Source organism: Chelonia mydas, chromosome 3, assembly GCF_015237465.2.
Source record: "Chelonia mydas isolate rCheMyd1 chromosome 3, rCheMyd1.pri.v2, whole genome shotgun sequence".
In the NCBI taxonomy this organism is placed as follows: domain Eukaryota; kingdom Metazoa; phylum Chordata; order Testudines; family Cheloniidae; genus Chelonia; species Chelonia mydas.
Window position 1 is genome coordinate 145,726,116 of NC_057851.1, and position 22,887 is coordinate 145,749,002.

General features: G+C 41.7%; 1 protein-coding gene across 8 annotated transcripts in view; it reads right to left on the minus strand.

Moving 5' to 3' along the window:
* BTBD9 (BTB domain containing 9) overlaps positions 1–18,720 on the minus strand; it is a 298,672-nt gene extending 279,952 nt beyond the window's left edge. For 2 of the 8 annotated variants that reach the window (XM_037895535.2, XM_037895536.2), the window contains exons 1-2: positions 18,533–18,718; positions 625–709 (exon numbers count right to left, since the gene is read on the minus strand). The gene's annotated coding sequence lies outside the window, so the exon portion shown is untranslated. Of the gene's footprint in view, positions 1–624; positions 710–12,982; positions 13,037–18,263; positions 18,284–18,532 lie in introns of those variants that run through there. The other 6 variants (XM_007071677.4, XM_043543502.1, XM_037895534.2 and 3 more) reach the window with 6 other exon arrangements.
* Between the last annotated feature and the right edge of the window lie 4,167 nt (positions 18,721–22,887).

Sequence of the window (22,887 nt, forward strand, 5' to 3'; positions counted from 1 at the left end):
CAGATGGCTATAGGAGAGTAACAGAAGGCAGATATATTAGCCCCAGGCTAAGTAGGTCCATTTTCACTTGGTAAGGTAACAGGGAAGGTTCCAGAACAATCAGGAACCTTCTGGACACAATTAGGACAAGCTGATTAGAACACCTGCAGCCAATCAAGAAGCTGCTAGAATCAATTAAGGCAGGCTAATCAGGGCACCTGGGTTTTAAAAAGGAGCTCACTTCAGTTTGTGGTGTGCATGTGAGGAGCTGGGAGCAAGGGGCACTAGGAGCTGAGAGTGAGAACGCATACTGTTGGAGAACTGAGGTGTACAAGCATTATCAGACACCAGGAGGAAGGTCCTATGGTGAGGATAAAGGTGTTGAGAGGAGGCCATGGGGAAGCAGCCCAGGGAGTTGTAGCTGTCGCACAGCTGTTCCAGGAGGCACTCTAGACAGCTGCATTCCACAGGGCCCTGGGCTGGAACCCAGAGTAGAGGGTGGGCCCGGGTTCCCCCCAAATCCTCCCAACTCCTGGTCAGACACAGGAGTCGTCGACCTGGACCGTGAATTCAGAAAAATGGCCAAGCTGAGGGCTGCCGTGAAGCTCCAAGGTGAGCAAATCCGCCAATAAGCGCAAGACCCACCAAGGTAGCGCAGGAACTTTGTCACAGTGTGCAATCCTCCATGAAGACAGAAGTAATTAAATTCACATACTGCACATATTCATTTCTGTAATAAAATAGTATGAAGTGTCACAAACTGAATGCATTCTCCTAGCTACGTATGCTTTATGTGCACATTCTAGTAAGTGTGCAGAACAAAAAATACAACTGAGTTTAAATAGAGTATTTTTATTTCAGTACCATCTAGAAGTTCTGAGAACAGGGCCTCACTGTGGTAGATACTGTACAAAAAAAGAGAATCCCTGCCCCCAAAAGCTTAAATTTAAACAAGACAGAAAGGGTGAGAGAGGAAAAAGCAGAAGATAGAAGAGGTGACTGACCCAAGGACACACAACAGGTCAGGGTAGTGAGGGGAACAGAACCCAGGTCTCCCATTCTGCCTATTACTTAAATTAGGTGGGTGTTCTTGGTCAAACTCACTGCAAGTATAAGCAGAAACAACTCCACTGATGCCAAACGAATCGCTCCCACTTATGCGAATTATGAATTTGGGACTCTGAGCCTTTACTTAAATGTGTGATCCTATAGGTCCCCTCCATGATACATTAAAGAGGCTATGGTACTTTCAAGAATAATAAATCAAACACCCCCAAAAACAAAGCTCTCTATATAGTAGACTTTACCATAATATCAATTAACATACCTTTAGCTGCTGAAAATTTGTAGACAAATTAGTCTTTAGGAAAAACCAGACGCATTTTATCATGTAATACCTTTTTACCAAAAGAACAAATAAAAATCTATAAATTATAATTAGGGCTGTCGATTAATCCCAGTTAACTCGCGCAATTAACTCAAAAAAAGTAATCACAATTAATCGCAGTTTTAATCACACTGTTAAACAATAGAATACCAATTCAAATGTATTAAATATTTTGGATGTTTTTCTACATTTTCAAATATATTGATTTAAATTACAACACAGAAGACAAAGTGTACAGTGCTCACTTTATATTATTTTTATTACAAATACTTGCACTGTAAAAATGATAAACAAAAGAAATAGTTTTCAGAGTAACAGCCGTGTTAGTCTGTAGTCGCAAAAAGAAAAGGAGTACTTGTGGCACCTTAGAGACTAACCTATTTATTTGAGCATAAGCTTTCGTGAGCTATAGCTCACTTCATCAGATGCATATTGTGGAAAGTGTAGAAGATCTTTTTATACACACAAAGCATGAAAAAATACCTCCTCCCACCCCACTCTCCTGCTGGTAATAGCTTATCTAAAGTGATCACTCTCCTTACAATGTGTATGATAATCAAGGTGGGCCATTTCCAGCACAAATCCAGGGTTTAACATGAACGCGGGGGGGGGGGGGGGGTAGGAAAAAACAAGGGGAAATAGGTTACCTTGCATAATGACTTAGCCACTCCCAGTTTCTATTCAAGCTTAAGTTAATTGTATCCAATTTGCAAATGAATTCCAATTCAACTGTTTTTTTCAATAGTACTTTTCAATTCAGCTCATACAAGTACTGTAGTGCAATCTCTTTATTGTGAAAGTGCAGCTTACAAATGTAGATTTTTTTTTTGGTTACATAACTGCACTCAGAAAAACAATGTAAAACTTTAGAGCCTACAAGGCCACATACTCCTACTTGTTGTTCAGCCAATCATTAAGACAAACAAGATTGTTTACATTTATGGGAGATAATGCTGCCGGCTGCTTATTTACAATGTCACCTGAAAGTGAGAAAAGAAAAGGAGTACTTGTGGCACCTTAGAGACTAACAAATTTATTAGAGCATAAGCTTTCATGAGCAACAGCTCACTTAGAAAGCTTATGCTCTAATAAATTGTTAGTCCCTAAGGTGCCACAAGTACTCCTTTTCTTTTTACGGATACAGACTAACACGGCTGCTACTCTGAAACCTGAAAGTGAGAACAGGCATTCACATGGCACTTTTGTTGCCAGCATTGCAAGGTATTTACATGCCAGATATGCTAAACATTCGTGTGCCGCTTCATGCTTCAGTACCATTCCAGAGGATGGGCTTCCATGCTGATGACACTCGTTAAAAAAAATAATGTGTTAATTAAATTTTGACTGAGCTCCTTGGGGGAGTGGGGGGGGAGAACAGTATATCTCCTGCTGTTTTACCTGCATTCTGCCATATATTTCATGTTATAGTAGTCTCGGATGATGACCCAGCACATGTTGTTCATTTTAAGAAAACTTTCACTACAGATTTGACTAAATGCAAAGAAGGTACCAATGTGAGATTTCTAAAGATAGCTGCAGGACTCGACCCAAGGGTTAAGAATCTGAAGTGCCTTCCAAAATCTGAGCGGGACGAATGTGGAACATGCTTTCAGAAGTCTTCAAGAGCAACATGCCCATGTGGAAACTACAGAACCTGAACCACAAAAAAGAAAATCAACCTTCTGCTGGTGGCATCTGACTCAGATGATGACAGTGAACATGTATCGGTCTGCTGTACTTTGGATCGTTATTGAGCAGAATCCATCATCTGCATGGATGCATGTCCTCTGGAATGATGGTTAAAGCATGAAGGGATATATGAATCTTTAGCGCATCTGGCATGTAAATATCTTGAAACGCCGGCTACAACAATGCCATGCAAACACCTGTTCTCGCTTTCAGGTGACATTGTAAACTAGAAGTGGGGAGCATTATCTCCCGCAAATGTAAACAAACTTGTTTGTCTGAGTGACTGGCTGAACGAGAAGTAGGACTGAGTGGACCTGTAGGCTCTAAAGGTTTACACTGTTTTATTTTTTAATGCAGTTATTTTTTGTACATTATTCTACATGTGTAAATTCAACTTTCAAGATAAAAAGACTGCATTACAGTACTTGTATAAGGTGACTTGAAAAATACTATTTTGGGTTTTGTTTTTTTTACAGCACATATATTTGTAATAAAAAATAAATATAAAGTGAGCCCTGTACTCTGCATTCTGTGTTGTAATTGAAATCAATATACTTGAAAATGTACAAAACATCCAAAAATATATAAATAAATGGTATTCTATTATTGTTTAACAGTGCGATTAATCGCATGATTAATTTTTTTAATGGCATGATTAATCACAATTAATTTTTTTAATCGCTTGACAGCCCTAATTATAATGTATCACCTAGTGGCAGATCTAGAATCTATATCCCCATCAGGATTTCCACATCCTACATTTTAGGAGTCCCTGCTTTTCACTTGAATTATGACTCTTAAGAGTAGAGCCAGATGAATCTCACCAGAACTGCCATAGATCTTCCTGCTACTTTCTCATCCTCATGGGAAGCTGGGAGATTCATACATGGCAGTTTATGGTGTAGCAGGATATTCGCTTTTCCCCTCCTATCTATTTACTTCCATGTATCTGCCCTACACTCTGTTACATCCTCCTTTCCTTTTGAGATCAGTGTGTGGAGGGATGTGACCAAACAAACACAATGGGTTAATTTTTCTAGGTGTGTTTGAAATCAAGTTGACAGAAAAGATTCATCTGGCTCTCAACTAACTTTATTTCCAACAGCTGTAGATGCTGCCTACACTGGTAACTGAGTGGGTTAAAGATGAATAGCCTTCATCTCAAGTCAAAACAGGTGAAAAACCTCTGGATTAGCAAGTGGTAGTTTGTATTCCTGCAAGAATCAATGTGTAGCCGTGGTACTCAGACTAAGGCTCGCAATCCGCAAGTGGCCCTTTAATGTGTCTTCTGCAGCTCTGTTTAGCACATACTAAAACCCTATGAGATTTAATTATCCAATCTAAGTTATTAACCAATCAGGATGCTTTTACTATGTTATTAACCAATTGCAGTTGATAAAATAATAACACTTGATCATTTTGCTGTGAGAATTTTATATATGTAAGCAAACTAAATATTTCCCATCATACGGTTTAAATATGAATATATAGTACTATAGTAAATGCAACAATGAATTCACACTACTGTGGCTCTTTTGGGTAATGTTGACTGCTAATTTGGCTCCTGAACCACTGAACTCTGATTATCACTGGTGTACAGGATGATAGGTAGAATCTGGTTTGGGAAGTATTTCTGGGAGGCTTCGCCATTTAGACAGTAGATGTGATTTGCCCTCTAAAAGGAACAATGTTGTGCTAGTCAAGAGTATGGACTACAACTATGCCGATTGCTGGAGACGTAGAGTTCCAAGAAATGGATTGGTTACTGGTGTGGGAGTTTTTCAAATTCTGTAGCAACAAAGGATTGAGATGACTGATAACTTGATATAGATCAAGTGTTGGGGGTTTAGAATTTACCTTTCAACCTTGACTAGCGCACTGTAGGATACTAAAGCTGGTTTGAAATGGAGGTTCTGGTCACATTCAGTGCATAATCTGTTTGGAATAAGGCCAAGTACCGTCATTATTTAATCATAAATGGCACTGCCTGATCATGCCTGCATTGCAGACACACTGCAGGAAGTTGCCAATGATGCTATATTGGCTGATCACTCCATTAGATATAAATCCAGGCAGGGACAGGGACAGGGACAATACGTGCCCATACTTTTTAATGTTAAGCTGCAGCGCAGGAGGTGACTCACCCCTGAAAATGAATTTGAATACACCCTAGTATCAAATTAATCTAGAGATCAAGGTGATATACAGGCCACCTTACAACTCTTAAGATTTTTCTCAAAATGATTCAGCTTTGCATTACAGCCATCAAAATTAACAGTCCTAGGAGATGTTACTACCAAGGATGACTCATGTATGCAATTTTGCAATCTCACCACTTGCACAACAGCTACAAGAGTACCCCAAGCAGTTTCAGGCACAAGCTGTATTGGTCAGCACACCTTTAATTTGATATTCAGAATTGGTTTGGAAACTAAGAACATAAGAATAATCGTACTTGGTTAGACCAATGGTCCATTTAGCCCAGTATCCTCTCTTCCTACAGTGGCCAATGCCAGATACTTCAAAGAGAATTAATAGAACAGGACAATCATCAAGTGATCCATTCCATCATCCACTCCCAGCATCTGCCATTCAAGAGGCTGAGGAACATCCAGAACATAGGGGTGCATCCCTGACCATCTTGTCTAATATCCATTGATGGACCTATCCTCCATGAACTTATCTAGTTCTCTTTTGAATCAAGTTATATTTTGGGCTTCACAATACCCCCTGGCAACAAGTGCCTGCTGCCTATTAATTTCATTGGGTGACCTCTGATTCTTCTGTTATATAAAGGGCTAAAGAACACTTCCTTATTCCCTTTCTCCACACCATTCACAATTTTCATAGACCTCATATTCTCTCCTCTCTCCACCCACCCCCCGTTAGTCGTCTCTTTTCCAAGCTGAACAGTCTCGGTCTTTTTCATCTCTCCTCATACAGAAGCCATTCCATACCCCTAATAATTTTTGTTGCCCTTCTATGTATCTTTTCCAATTCTAATATATCTTTGGGATGGGGCAACCAGAATTGCATTCAGTCTTCAAGGTGTGGGCATGGACTTATACAATGGCATTATGATATTTACGGTCTTATCATCCATCCCTTTCCTAATGGTTCCTGATCCTTTTAGCTTTATTGACTGCTGCTGCACACTGAGCGGATGTTTTCAGAGAATTAACCAGAATTACTCCAAGATCTTTTTCTTGAGTGTTAATAGCCAATTTAGACCCCATCACTTTGTATGTGTATTTGGGATTATGTTTTCCAATATGCATTACTTTGCATGTATCAACATTGAAATTCATCTGCTATTTTGTTGCCTAGTCACCCAGTTTTGTGAGATCCCTTAGTAACTCTTCACTCTTCTGCTCTGAACTTAACTTCTTGAGTAACTTTGTATCATCGGCAAATTTTGCTACCTCACTGTTTAGTCCTTTTCCCAGATCATTTATGAACACTGAACAGCACAGATCCCACTACAAATCCCTGGGGGACCCTGTTATTTACCCCTCTCCATTCTGAAAACTCATCATTTATTCCTTCCCTTTATTTCCTGTCTCTTAACCAGTTAATGATCCATGAGAAGACCTTCCCCCATTTATCCCATGACTGCTTACTTTGCTTAAGAGCCCGATTCGGTAAAGGACCTTGTTCAAAGGCTTTCTGAAACTCAAAGTACGCTGTATCCACTGGGTCACCCTTGGCCATATTTGTTACCAATCTATTAGAATTCTTTGAGGGTGTCGAGGCATGATTACCCTTTACAAAAGTCAAGTTGAATCTTTTCCAACAACTCATGCTCATCCACGCATCTGATAATTCTGTTTACCAGTTTTCCTGCTACTGAAGTTAGGTTTACCAATCTGTAAGTGCCAGTATAACCTCTGGAACCTTTTTAAAAATCAGCTTTATATTAATCATTATTTAAATCAGCAAGCAGGAATCCTTGATTTAAATCATTAGTTCTGATCTAATTTAATGGTTGGTAACTGTGATGCTTCTTGGGGTATTCAAGGCGGTGAGTCACCTTGTAACCAACTACCTCCAGTGCTAGGGAGTCTTGCCTATGTTAGCTGGGTGTTGGCTGCCTAACACAATTAGTCTGTCAGCCACTCACTCTTCTCTGGGCTACACCAGCTCTGTCTTTGCCTGGCAGGTTGACAACAGATTTACCTTAGCCTCCAAGTTCCTTCAAAGTATACCCTTGTGGTGTCCAGCCCCTGATCACTGGATACTGAGAGAAATCCCAGATCATCTCATCCCAAAGGTACAGTGTACCACAGTTTACCTGTTTTACCTTAGATCACTGCTCCTACATCACACACAACACTTGAGTCCAATTATAAACCAAAAGCATATTTCTTTAAGAAAAAACAGAGATTCAGATCAAAACCAGTGTGAGAGATGGGAACAAATGATTACATAATAAAACATCATAACATGCATTCTAAAGACTAAACTAACAAGTTATCAGGTTTCAGAGTAGCAGCCGTGTTAGTCTGTATTCGCAAAAAGAAAAGGAGTACTTATGGCACCTTAGAGACTAACCAATTTATTTGAGCATAAGCTTTCGTGAGCTACACCTCACTTCATCAAATGCATAACAAGTTATCGTCGTGTCTAAACCTAAGGAAACTGTCTACAGAAGTTTTTCTCACCCAAAGCTCTCTCCAGCACTTTCAACCAAGCCTTGCCGAGATCCCCTTTTCATGAAGCAAACTTACTGCCAGTTTACTTCCTCGGTGAAGGATACCAGGGTCTATTTTTTCACGCCCAAATATACCAGAACAGATCTTTGATGTTTACGTCAAAAAAGGTACCATCCTCCTCCTCCCCCCTCCCCGCTGTTTACTTTTTCTGTTACTTTTCTTCTGATGTTTCCGCCAGCTCTTCATTAGCATTTGGTTTAGAATGCTAATACAATCCTATTGTATGACATACAATACACAATTGTCCCCACAGGAGATGCGTGTCTCCCACCCCTCTGTCTGGAAGAGTTTGTTTCAAGACACACTACCTTTCAGTGACCTGTTTTTACCTACAGATCTAGAGAACATAACTTTTAGTATAAAACACATAGTTCTGAACATATTTTCCAAACATACATCTCACAATGGCTATGAGGACCTGTGTGAGACATGCTTTAATTAGACACCTTACACTTTCTTTCATTGAACCCAGAGGATCCTATACCCCTATACACACCAGTGCCCTCTGCCAGTTGGCATCCAGAGTTTCTAGGGTCAAGTAACCATTAAAACATGTTGATTCGCATCTAAATATAGCTTTTGCACTAAAACTGATATATTTTTGCTCACCAGGACAACATACTATAGCTATACATATTTATGCAGTTATATAGCTTAACATACATTTATTCAGGTTCTTAATTTTTACATGTTTTATGATGTTTGCAAATAGTGAATCCTACCTTTCATTTTTTACTTGTGATTTGTGTCAAGTTGCATTTCGATTGAAATTGGGATTCAATTAAAATGGGCAAAAAAATAAGTTTTATTAGTTAAATAAAACTACTTTAAATGTCTGAATATATAAGAAAATAAACTGACCTGATTGTTTCTGGTTACCATATACCTCAATATTTTAGAATTAGTAGATATCATCTTACAGCACATTTTAATTATATATTGGAAGAGGAAGACAAATTGTCTGGCTTTTTCAACTCCTAATCAGTATGATGGGATAACATGGTTTTGGTAATTAAATATTCATGGTAAATAGGCCCAATGGCCTGTGATGGGATATTAGATGGGGTGGGATCTGAGTTACCCAGGAAAGAATTTTCTGTAGTATCTGGTTGATGAATCTTGCCCATATGCTCAGGGTTTAGCTGATCGCCATATTTGGGGTCGGGAAGGAATTTTCCTCCAGGGCAGATTGGAAGAGGCCCTGGAGGTTTTTCGCCTTCCTCTGCAGCATGGGGCACGGGTCACTTGCTGGAGGATTCTCCGCTCCTTGAAGTCTTTAAACCATGATTTGAGGACTTCAATAGCACAGACATAGGTAGATGTTTTTTTGCAGGAGTGGTGGGTGAAATTCTGTGGCCTGCGTTGTGCAGGAGGTCAGACTAGATGAACATAATGGTCCCTTCTGACCTAAATATCTATGAATCTATGATATCTTTGGTATCATCTGCAGTCTATATGGAAACCTTATTATAGATTCATAGAATATCAGAGTTGGAAGGGACCTCAGGAGGTCATCTAGTCCAACCCCCTTCTCAAAGCAGGACCAATCCCCAATTTTGCCCCAGAACCCCCTAAATGGCCCCCTCAAGGATTGAACTCACAACCCTGGATTATGAATATAACAAAAATATTGTGTTGGTATACGTGATGTGACACTCCATATTATTTTTAGAAATATGCTTATGATATAAATATGGCAAAACTAAGATATTTTATGCAAGATGGCTCACATAAAATCATCATTGGAAAGGTTATGATTTACTGAATGTGATTATCCAATTTGTATGCATGTATCATTTCTGTATCTGGAGTTAGGAATATTGACTATGTAACAATTACAACTATGGTTATACTTGGAGACGCTAACCAGACAGTAAGCAATCGGCCTTGATAGGTCATTAGAAAAAAATCTTTGAAGATGTGGATGTCCCATCTTCTGGAAGTTCCTTCCTGTGGACATTGCAAATGTAAGCAGAGTCAGGATGAGCTCTACCCTGACATCTGGTGGCGAGTCATGGTAGGTTGTGGAAAAGAACTTCAGGGGCTGATCTCATTTGCATAGGCACACCCACCCTGCCTAGATGGTCACTTTGGCTGCTGTAGGAGCCCCAGTTTCTCTGTTATTGGGGCAGGAATAAACTGTTGTTATCCTGATTATGTGAATCAAGGACAGTGGAACTGTACTTGGCCTTTTGTTATGATGGAGGGACTCACCATCACCTAAGCAGCACTCGCTAGGCAAGGGTCATGGGATCCAAAACCCAGTGAATGGAGAGAGGCTGGGGACAGGTATTAATACTTGGTGGTATGGGCCCCCTGGTGAGGGCCTTACATGCTAATTGTACTTCCTCCTCTCACCACTGTGGAATATCAGAGCTAATTTTGATTCCAATAGGAGTCTAGTTACAGATTGCTGAGCCAAATTCACTTTGGGCTAATAGTGCACCAGCACTGAGGCTCCCCTACTACAAGCTGAAATCACAAGAGAGCTAAACTTACTAAGAGCTGAACTCATTGAGTGTTGTGTTAAGTAGTGAGGGAGCCTGACGATATATTGGGGAGCAGTTTGCGGGACAGCTGGCAGAGCAGAGCGGCTGGTGGAGCGGAGCAGTTTGTCGGATGCCTGGAGCAGCTCATGGGAGCAGCTGGCAGAGCGAAGCCCCATGGAGAGGTGGGGCAATCAGCTTTGGACCACGTAAGGTACCCCTTAACCCCCTCCATCTCCACCGAGGTTGCGAGGCAAAACTCTGCAGATAAACTTTCAAACTCTGGGGCTGCCCTGACCAGGGACAGAGGCTTTTGGGTTGTTGGACTTGTGGGACTTTGGGTGATTTTGGGTTGCTGGACTCAAAAACCAAAGGGAAAGGACACGCCCCAATTTGCTTGGGGTGGGTTTTTTGCTCATGGGTTGTGTTATGAATCCTGTTGGTGGTGTTTCCCCAACATAATGCCACATTGTTTCTCTCTGTTATTAAAAGGCTTTTTGCTACACTCAGACTCTGTGCTTGCGAGAGGGGAAGTATTGCCTCTTGGAGGCGCCCAGCAGGGATGGTATATATTTGTCCCAGATCACTGGGTGGGGGCTCAAGCCGGTTTTGCATTGTGTTATTGGAATGGAACCCCTAGATACTGAACCCAGCCCTTGTTGCTGCCAACTCTGACGGGCAGAAGGGTTACACAAATAAACCTGGTTTCATGGTTGCTTTGACACTGCAAGGTCAGGTGATGTCACCTGGTACAAGGAACCACCTTGGACACTACTGGTATTTTTCCACTGGAAACAAAGGCTTACTGCCTTATGTAAATCTATTTAAGGCTGGGGAGTAAGGCAAACAGGCCTCTTCTCCATGCCTTCCTGCCCAAGAAGAAAGACTTCTGAAAGTACCTGAAGAGACAAAGGAACTGAGTTGTGGGAAAGGCAAGGGCTGAGTCCAAACTAAGACAGGAGTCTAGTCTGTAAAGAGAAATAACTGGAACTCTAAGCTACAGAAACTCTGCAACTTGACTAAAACAACATTTAGGGTGAGAAATTAAATTTTGTTACCTGTTTCTTGAGTATATGAAGCTTAGTTTGCATGTTTTGTTTTATTTGCTCAGTAATCTGCTTTATGTTTGCTATGCCTTATAATCACTTAAAATTTATCTTTTGTAGTTAATAAACTTATTTCTTGTTTATAACATAACCCAGTTTGTGTAAGTTCATATTGGGGGGGAGAGGGAGAAAGCTCTGCATCTCTCTCTCTCTATATTGAGGGAGAATTTTTATGAGCTTGCACTGGGTAGATCTTTCTATACAGCGCAAGACAATATTATTTTGGGTGTACTTTCCAGAGGGGAGCTACACTTGAGTGCTGATCAATTTCCTAGCTGAATCTTCCGATAGAGAGCTGCTTGCAGACCCTGTGAGTTTCTACAGCTGGTGCGTCCCTACCTGTGTGTGTGTGTGCTGTCAGAAGTCGAAGAGCCTGATTCAGCAAAACAGGGAGAGGGAGCCCAGGCTAGCGGAGCAGGCAGGTTCAATGAAACCCCAGTACATCAGGTGGGCGCTGAAACGGGGGGGCGGGGGGGGGGGTCCCAACCCGCCACAGTATAATTATAATTTTAATCAACAAGCAGTAAAAACAGATCAGATTATGTCTCTCCATTCTGCATGTACAGCATATAATTTTATCCTGATACATCCCTGCAATTACCATTAAGGTCAATTGGAGCTGTGCGCGCATAACTGAGGATGTAACTGGCTCTAGCTAATGACAAGTAGTAAATCAAAGTAATCCATATAGTATGTACATCACAGAAGTTAAGACATTCTGAAATCTCCTGATTTCTGAAAATTAATGTAACAGTGTTACAAATTTAAAAAAAAATGTTTTTGTTTGCCTTGCCCCCTACTCCCTTCTTGTGGGAGGGGGAAATTAAAGGAAAAAAAGGGATTCGCTCACTATTCTCTCTCCACTAAGCTGCCTTTTGCTGACAAAACTGTGTAGTGTAGACAAGGCCCAAGTGTCCACATGGGGAGTTAATGCGCACTAGTTATTCTGCACTAAATTTACAGCTTACTTTACTCTGCACTAACTTTCCCACATAGATAAGTCCAGAGCAGCTTTTTCTGAGTAGCAGCTATTCCACAATGTACAGTGGTAATAGATACTTAGACCCTGAAAGCACCTGTTAACATTACATTATACACATTGTTATTTATATTCCAGAAGCACTTAAGAGATTCCAACCAATGTTAGGGCTCCACTGTCCTAGGCACTGTACTGAATCACAGTAAGCAGCAATTCTAAAGAGTTTGCATTCTAAACAGACAAAGTGCGGGAGAAAGAAATGCAACATGTAAGCAGAAGTTGGACAACTGAGACACAGAGGTTAAGTGCCAAGAATTGAACTCAAGTCTCCCTTGAGTTCCAGAATCTTTAGACACTATAGTAATTATATTTATACAATTCAAAGGCAAAAAACTACATTAACATGAAGTTGAGGTTGCATGGTGGTATGTTGATAAATGCAAAGTAATGCACATTGGAAAACGTAATCCCAACTATACATACAAAATGACGGAGTCTAAATTCACTGTTCCGCTCAAGAAAGAGCTCTTGGAGTCATTGTGGCTAGTTCTCTGAAAACATCCACTCAGAATGCAGCAGCAGTCAAAAAAGCTAACAATGTTAGTAACCATTAGGAAAGGGATAGATAATAAGACAGAAAATACCATAATGCCTCTATATAAATCCATGGTACAACCCCATCTTGAATACTGTGAGCAGACCTGGTCGCCCTATTTTTAAAAAAAATACATTGGAATTGGAAAAGGTACATAGTAGGGCAACAAAAATGATTAGGGGTGTGGAACAGCACAATATGAGGAGAGCTTAAAAAGACTGGGACTTGGAAACAAGACAAGTAAGGGGAGATACGATCAAGGTCTATAAAATCTTGACTGGTGTGGAGAAAGTGATTAAGGAAGTGTTATTTACTCCTTCACATAACATGACAACTTGGGGACACCAAATGAAATTAATAATCAGCTGGTTTAAAACAAACGAAAGGAAGTACTTTCTTTACACAATGCACAATCAACCTGTGGAACTCTTTGCCAGGAGGTGTTGTGAAGGCCAAAACTATAACAAGGTTAAAAAAAAAAAAAAAAAAGAGGTTTCAGAGTAGCAGCCGTGTTAGTCTGTATTCGCAAAAAGAAAAGGAGTACTTGTGGCACCTTAGAGACTAACCAATTTATTTGAGCATAAGCTTTCATGACCTACAGCTCACTTCATTAGATGCATTACAGAGACTAAAATTTATTTGAGCATAAGCTTTCGTGTATTTTCTACTATATGCATCCGATGAAGTGAGCTGTAGCTCACGAAAGCTTATGCTCAAATAAATTTGTTAGTCTCTAAGGTGCCACAAGTATGTCTTTTCTTTTTGAGAAGAAAAAAAAAAAAAAAAAGAGAAATTCCTGGAGGAGAGGTCCATCAATGGCTATTAGCCAGGATGAGCAGGGATGCAACACCATGCTCTGAGTGTCCCTAGCCGTGGTTTGCCAGAAGCCAGGAGTGGACGACAGGGGATGGACCACTCAAAGACTGCCTGTTCTGTTTATTCTCTCTGAATCACCTGGCATTGGCTACTGTCGGAAAACCGGATATTAGACTAGCTGGACCATGGGTCTGACCCATTATGGCCATTCTTATGTTGTCCCCCTGCGGCAATGCTCAGCTGAGCAAAACTCAAATGTCTGAAACCAAGGAAATGCACAGTTAAGGCTGCCCATGGAAACTTAACCCTCCCTTCTTGTAGCAATGCCCCAGTAGGTCTCATTAAGACCCATACCTTTGCTCTGCCAGTACCACAGTTGCTGAAATGTACAAGCTCTTCACCTCCTCTTACAACCAATTCACTCTCCCCCACAGGATTCCATCTAACGCTTTTAAAGGACATAAAAGTATAAGAAAAAGAAAGGAAAAAAAAAGGTTGCCCATGCCATAGCCTTCCTGGTCCCTTGGAAATGGCAGTAGCCAATGGGAATTATTTGCATATACTCCAGGTACAATCAGTGTGTCAGACATTATGTGTACCTTCACTAAAGAGTGAAGGCAGTAGTTAGGCCCTGTTGGTAAAGGTGTGTTTGTGATAACAAGGACAGGTGTGGATTATCTTGAGGTGTGAGACAGACCTGTGATTATGCTCTGAAGAGATCTCTGTTTGGCACACTTCAGTGTATATGAGCAAAGAGAAGAGCTGCATGTGCACCTTTGGGATCCATTATGCATTATTTCAATACAGAATTATGTAGATTATGTAAGTAGCAAGGCATAGGGCTTTTATTACAAGGATCATTGTCGGCAGCGAGGTGGAATATGAAAGGATTTTAATGTTATAATGATGGTATAGTGAAAGTGTAGGTTGAGAAGGTATCCTATGAATAAGTGTAAGGAGGTTGCAAAAGGCTGTGAAGCAGTTCTTAAATTGTACATGGGTGGTACTCTTTCTGCAGAGTTGGTTAAGTGTCTGTGTGAGGTCTGGATCTGGAACCTCCTGAATCTTAAGCCAGGTCAACACTACATACCTATATTGGTATAATTACACCACTCAAGGGTGTGAAAAATCTACATCCCTGAGTGACGTGGTTATACTGACCTAACTCCGCGTGTACAGTGCTATGTCAACGGGATAGCTTCTGCTGTCAACATAGCTCCCACCTCTCAGGGAGGAGGGAATTAACTAAAGTGCTGCAGCCACACAGCTGTAGTGCTGTATGTGAAGACAAGCCTTTCTAGTGCCAAGGGCTAACGTTACTTGTGTCTATGTGCATACTGAGGCACTGCTTGAAGAGGGTAGAGGGAAGGTGGCATGGGCAACCTTCCTCTCCCACTCCCTTTATATCCTTTAACAGTATTAGATGGAATCCTGTGCATAAGAGTGAATGTGTTGTAAAAGAAGCTGAAACATACATGCTCTTCACCAACTGCTGAAATTGTTCTTAAATACTATTCACTATTTGGGCCACCACAAACTTAGTAGGTGCCATGCATTACCAAAGGTAAAAATTGACTGAGACCATTTTGACTCACATCACAGCAACAGTTTGATCTCTAGTTCTCCACATACACAAAAAAACCCACCCTAGAAATTTAAAAAATACCCCACAAACAGCTATTTTATTCAGGGATTATATCTCCAGAAACCTTGGCTCAAATGACCTCCAATTTGGGTCACTAATCCTACTCTGCATTCCCACAAGGCCCAGCAAATTAAAAAAAAAAAACCATGAAAACATGTGGATTTTAAAGCATTGTCCTTTAAACAGGACAGATAGAGGGAAAGGGCTCCTCTACACATCCATCTGCAGCATATAAGGCTCTGAAAAGCATGAATAAGAACTTGCCATGGAGATGAATACAACCTGAACTAATAACTCAGGCTTGGTCTACACTGGAACTTCATTGGCAAAACTTTTTGTCATTCGGGGGGGGGGGTGGTTTTTTAACACCCCTGAACGACAAAAGTTTTACAGATGAAAAGCACCGATGTGAACAGCACGTTGTCGAAAGCTGCTGCTGCTCGTTGGGGTGGAATTTTTCTGTAGGCAGGAGAGCTCTCTCCTGCCGACAAACAGCAGCTACATTGCTCACCTTTTAGCGGCATGACTGTAGCAGCACAGCCGTGTTGCTAAAAGCTGCATAGTGTAGACATAGTCTCAGACATGAGAACCACTTCATTTATCCCAGTGGTTGTTCCCATGTCCCTCCTAAGTGTTTCAGAGCCTGTGATATGCATTAAGAATGCCCATTCTCAGCTCCCAACACAAAGAACAAGGACTTCCCTATATCCTGGCTCATATGGGGACAGGAAGGAGATCAAACTCTCCCAAAAGGTCAAGCTCCCTCCACCCCCAAAACTGGCTCACATGGAGCAGGGTAGGGAGAGGGGTGTCCAACCTCTGTATATGGGCATGGGCCCTGCGGATCTTGGCATACACAGACAGCAAAGAAAGGGGCTCAGTCACCCCAAGAGGAGCAAGCCCCCCTATACCCCTGCTTATATGAGGGTGTAGGGAGGGTAGCTCAGACCCACAGAGAGGGGCAAGAGGTCTCCAGATATGGGAACACACACAGAAGGGGAGAATATGGTGCTGACAGGTACCCCAGCCTCTATTCTACACCAATCCTGCTGGCACTCACCCCCATGTCCCCCTTCCCAGTGTCCCACCCCTCCAAAACCCATAATCCCCAAGCCTCCCTCACCCCTCTTCTACTACTCACCACACTATTTATCCCCATCCATTTGCTAAAGATCTAAACCTCTCTCCCCCTATTCCCTCACTCCTCCATCCCCTAATACCACTCCCAGGAAGCATTCATGGCTAATTTTTTCCTCCTAAAGACTTTGATTATACCCCCCCAAAAATGAAACTGCCACCACAATTATCCCACTCACAAGTTACACCAACCTTCAATCATTTAACCCATTCACTCCTTTTATCTTACATGGGGACTTGTGATTAACTTATCCTGTTATTAGACAAGGTGGGTGAAGTAATCTCTTTGATTTGCTCAACTTCTGTTGATGAGAGACAAACTTTACACAGAAGTCTGAGGAAGAGCTCGAAAGCTTGTCTCTCTCACCAACAGAAGAAGTTGGTCCAATCAAAGATATTACCTCACCCACCTTGTCTCTCTAATATCCTGGGACCTACAAAGCTACAACATTAAGTTATTAAGCAAGGGAAGTTATCCTTAGTTATGTTAATTGAAGGATTAGTTCACAGCCAGTCTCAAAGAGGTCAGTGATCCATTCAGTCATTAGTACCTATCAATTTAGCAGTACAAGGCAACAGAAATCTTTTTTGGGGGGAGGGAGGTTGTAACATTGTAACCCTTGCTCAAATGATCCCAAATTTGGATTACTAATGCTACTTTGCACCCTCATGAGGCACATCAAATTTCAAAGAAATATGAAAAGGAGTACTTGTGGCACCTTAGAGACGAACAAATTTATTTGAGCATAAGCTTTCGTGAGCTACAGCTCACTCACGAAAGTTTATGCTCAAATAAATTTGTTAGTCCTAAGGTGCCACAAGTACTCCTTTTCTTTTTGCGAATACAGACTAACTCGGCTGCTACTCTGAAAGAAATATGAGTAACCCTTTGGATTTCAGAGCACTTTACATGCTGTAAAACTCAACACTTGTAAATAGTGCTATTTTTCTGTACTGGTGCATGCATGCTGTAAAAAAACAAAACAAAACCCCATCTTAAATACTTTCCTCAATTTGGGTTCCCCACAGACTTAGTAGATACCATGCACCAACTTAAGAAAAACTCAGATTGGGACCATTTTGAGCTGCATCACATCAATAGTTTGATCTTTAGCTCCAAGCCAAAAAAAAAAAAAAAAAAAAAAGCCACCTAGAGACTCTCAAAAACAGCTACTTTTTTCTAGGCTTATATCGCCACAACCGCTACCTCAACTGACCCCCAAAATTTGAGTCACTAACGCTACCCTGCACTCTCCTCAGGCACACTAAACTCCAAAGAAATCCAACTAAATCCATCAATTTTAGGGTATTTGGAGAGGTCAAGCAGAAGTCATAATGCAACTTTAACTAGACTGGCACTGCCAGGGCACTAAAACAAGTGCTAGTCTCTGAAGTGCCACAAGGACTCCTCGGTTTTTTTGCTGACACAGACTAACACGGCTACCACTGAAACCTGTCATACTATGGACATTGCTTCCCCCGCACCCCTTTCCTGCTCCCCACTACAGGCCATTTCAGGTGCACTCCCTCCCTCGCACAATAACAGGGTTTCTGCAGCGGGCCCCTGTTTGTGCTCCCCAGTGCCGGGGACCACGAATTATCCCCTCACAGCGCTGTGCCGGGGTCGTATTCACTGGCCCTGACATGGCGGCGGGCGGGTGCCAGCCGCGGCCGGAGGGGAGGCAGCGGCTCGGCCAAGGGCCGGTCGGGACAGAACAGCCTAGACACCGACCGCGGCGTGCAACCCTTGACACACAGGAGAGCGGGCACCCAGGCGCGGGAGCCGGCCCTAGCGCAGGCCGGGACCCCGAAATCCCCAAAGAGGACGCACGGAAGCCCTCAGGGGGCGGAGGGGCTCGACGGGCCCCGTGGGGGAGGAGCCCGCCTCCCGCTCACACGCGGCGAAGGGTGCTCGCCCCGCCACCACCCCTTGGCGGGCGGGGGCAGAGGACAACCCCGGGCGATGCTGCGCCGGGCCAACAACAACCCCCCAGGACTCACCGGCCGGAGCGGTGGTAGCGGCAGCTGCACCCCCCCCCTTCCTCGGCTCGGCACCGCGGCGTCACTACGTCATCCCCCCTGCACGTTGAGCTCCCCTAGCAACGACAGACGTGCTCCTACGTGCTGACGTATATAGCAACAAGGGGGCCGGGGTGACTGGCTCTATAGCTACGGCCTCGGGACGCCCTAGGCTTGGGAGCTGTGTGCCAGCACTGCGGGCCCGTTCCCATCAGCCCCGGCGCCCCGCTGGGGTCAGTAACGACCTGCGTCATTTAGCCCGGTGTCGATGAGCACCTTCCCTCTCTGGTACCCAACCCACGGGCAGCGGGAACGAGTGAGATCGTGGAGATGGGTGGGGCCTTCTCCTCAGCCCCGCCCCCCGGCTGGGGTTTCCCCCCCCCCCAAAGAGTTTTTAGTTTGTGTAAAAATTATTTCCCTATGGTAATTTTTCCCGTACTGTTACTCACACCTTCTTGTCAACTGTTTGAAATGGGCCATCCTGATTATCACTCCTAAAGGTTTTTTTCCTCCTGCTGCTAATAGCCCACGTTAATTAGAACGAGCTGTACTTAGGGCACCTTAGAGACTAACAAATTTATTAGAGCATAAGCTTTTGTGGGCTACAGCTCACTTCATCGGATGCATTCAGTGGGAAATACAGTAGGAAGATACATATATACACACACAGAGAACATGAAAAAATGCAGGTTGCCATACACACTATAATGAGAGTGATGAGTTAAGGTGGGCTATTATCATCAGGAGGAAAAAATAAAAACCTTTAGTAATGATAATCAAGATGGCCCATTTCCAACAGTTGACAAGAAGGTGTAAGTAACAGTAGGGGGAATAAATAAACATGGGGAAATAGTTTTACTTTGTGCAATGACCCATCCACTCCCAGTCTTTATTCAAGCCTAAATTAATTGTATCCACTTTGCAAATTAATTCCAATTCAGCAGTTTCTCGTTGGAGTCAGTTTTTGAAGTTTTTTGAAGTAGTATTGCCATTTTTAGGTCTAATCGTGTGACCAGAGAGATTGAAGTGTCATTACACTAAGTAAAACTATTTCCCCATGCTTATTTTTTCTCCTACTGTTACTCACACCTTCTTGTCAACTGTTGGAAATGGGCCATCTTGATTATCACTGCAAAAGGTTTGGTTGTTGGTTTTTTTTTCCAACAATTATTATCCTGCTGATAATAGCTCACCTTAAAGGATCACTCTTGTTATAGTGGGTATGGCAACCCCCATTTTTCATGTTCTCTGTGTGTGTGTATATATATATATATATATATATATATCTTCCTACTGTATTTTCTGCTGCATGCATCCGATGAAGTGGGTTTTAGCCCACGAAAGCTTATGCTCAGATAAATTTGTTAGTCTCTAAGATGCCACAAATACTCCTTGTTCTTTTTGCTGATACAGACTAACAGGGCTACCACTCTGAAACCTGCCACCTTAATTAATTACTCTCGTTAGAGTTGGTATGACAATCCCCATTTTTTCATGTTCTCTGTATATATATATATATATATCTTCCTACTGTATTTTCCACTACATGCATCTTATGAAGTGAGTTTAGGCCACGACAGTTTATGCCCAAATAAATTTGTTAGTCTCTGAGGTGCCACAAGTACTCCTTGTTTTTTAGTGAATACATGTTTTTTATTGGCTTTTGTTAGTTTGTCATGTCAACATTTCAGTTTTAATAATTACTCCCTAAAGGTTTAAATGAGTCCCTGTTAATCTTCAGTAGCTGAGGTGGTATAGGACAAATCAACAACAGTTAGACTTTGCTTCTTTCCATGAAGCAGAGATGAAAGCTCTCTCTCCTTTCTCAAATATTCAAGAGTGTGATCTTGCCATCAGTCACCTCAACTACTATTTTAGTTATATTTTCATTTACACATATATTAGTCACCAAGAAGCCCAAACCACAGCGTCTTCCCATGCATTTGCACAGAAACAATTGACTAAATGCATGTTAGTTAAAAATCATATTAACTGTCTCTAAACCCACTTATCTCCCACCTCTGCTCATTCAACCCCTCATGTCGTTAAACACTCAACAAAGTAGAGCAAGAAACTGTCACTCATCCCATTTGTGGAATAAGATATTGTTCAGTCCCTTGATTACAGGACTCCATACAAAATTACTCATTCGCATTTCCAGTCACACATATACTTTGATGTGTAATGCAGTCATCCCTGATGTAATACTACATAAGAACAGTGCACCTACAATGTAAACTGTGCTCATAAGCATCTAATTTTGAAATATTAACAAGATTTGTCATTTTGACCTTGGTTAGGCTTTCCTTTGACTTTCACTTCAGATTTCTTTCTTTAGTACCACAAAAACTATGTAAATTAGTTCACTGTAGAAAACTCCACTCCCACCACTGGTGCAACTAGTGGACTAAATAATCTCCTAATGCAGTGCTACTCAAAGTGGTGGTCCGTGGACCGGTGCCAGTGTGTGAGCCATTGGCTGCTGGTCTGTGCGCACATTTGAAAAAAAAGATTGCTGGTCCCCCACATCAGATAGCTTGAGAAGCACTGTCCTAATGCACCATGGCAAACCTGGAGATCTTGGAAATGCAGGAGGAAGAAGCCACAGTTAGCACTCCTACTTCAGTTATTTTACTCAAGACTCATTTAGAGCTGTGTTCTCCTCATAGTAGCAGTGTGACAGGGTCTCTCTACTTTGTAATCAGATGTGTGACAACAGCTTGCATAGGCATTCCTGTGCTAGCTTTAATCTAGCTAGAGTGGCTAAAAATAGCAGCAAAGATGTGGTGGTGCAGGCTTCACCAGGGGCTGCACAAGTCTCCCTGGAGCCCTGAATACATGCTCACGCTTGCAACCTGCCCTGGGGTCCATGCTGCCACATCTTCATTGCTATTTTTAACCATGCTACCTATATTAAAGCTAGTGTGAGTATGCATACACCAGCTGCAATCATACTTTTGGTTGCAGCGTAGACACACCCAGGAACATGAGTGTGCAAAACCACTGATAGTGTGACCAGATCATGCTTGTTCTGTTCAAAAAAAAGGACTGAACTTAATTTGACCTTAGGGTGTATATGTTTCAAAAGCACCTAACTCCTATTTTCAAAAATGATTCAGTCACTTACAAGCTAAGTCTTATTGAAAGTTAATGGGACTTAGCTGCTTTTGACTTCTGTCCTTATTGTAAAAAGAAAAGGAGTACTAAGGTGCCACAAGTACTCCTTTTCTTTTTGCGAATATAGACTAACACAGCTGCTACTCTGAAACCTATCCTTATTGTGTTACACCCTATCTTGAAGCCCCATTCTTCTGCTTTTCTCAAAACTGTTTCCATGTTGTTTCCTATGCTTGTTACACACTCAGGTCTACTCTGTCAAGACACTCCCATCATTTCAAATTCCTCCTAAAAACCTTCGGTGATGCCTACAAAATGTGAGGCAACAACTACAGGAAAACATGACAACCACCAAAACGTATTTATGCCCAAAATGACCATGCTTCCTCTTATTGCTGTAACCCTTATCCTTCTTGGCTACATCCCATTTCAATTGTTTATTGAACACTCTCTTCCCAAAATGCATCAGCCCACTTCTAAAGTTATTTTGTGAGCTCTTCAAATCAGTGATATCTTTTTTAAGTGTGTAAAGTAGTTAGCACAATGATGGGTGCTGTAAAAAATAAAGAAGGGAGTTTCAATTAGCACAGGGGAGGGGTAGTAGGATTGTCTTTCCAAATCCTAAATACTTGTTCCCTATGTCAGAGTAATAAGTGTCTGACATAAGATGAGGTTGCCTAAGATGCTTGAGCCCTAATGACTGTTTTTAAGAGTTCTCTCAGATTGCCCTTTCTGCATCTCTCAAAATTAATCTAGAGGATTTGCTTTAAACGTGAACTTCGTGGCCATTGAATTGTTTCCTGGTATAAGGATCTAAAAGTTAACCTGCATTTATTTTTGTGAATATTGTTGAGATTGAGAAGGTAGGCACAGGTACAATAGCTTTAATAAAGGATATTTTGCTGCATTAAATTTCTTACCTACCATCTTGGAATGGGTAAAAATTATTCCAGGCTATTAAAAACTGGGCACATCTATGTTAAGAGTCACATAGCAATTTGTAATAGAATAAATTCTTCCAGATCTGCTGTCTCAAGGACATGCTGTAATTTTTTATTTTAATTATTTATTTTTGCACCAACAGGGCTTGTTCATGTTCTAACAAGATGAAGTGTAGCTTCTTTCCTCTGTTCCCCACCAGTCCCTGGACAATAATTTTCTATTAAAACTTCTAGACCCAGAAAAGTAAAAGTAATATACAATGTTATATTTCTTAAAGT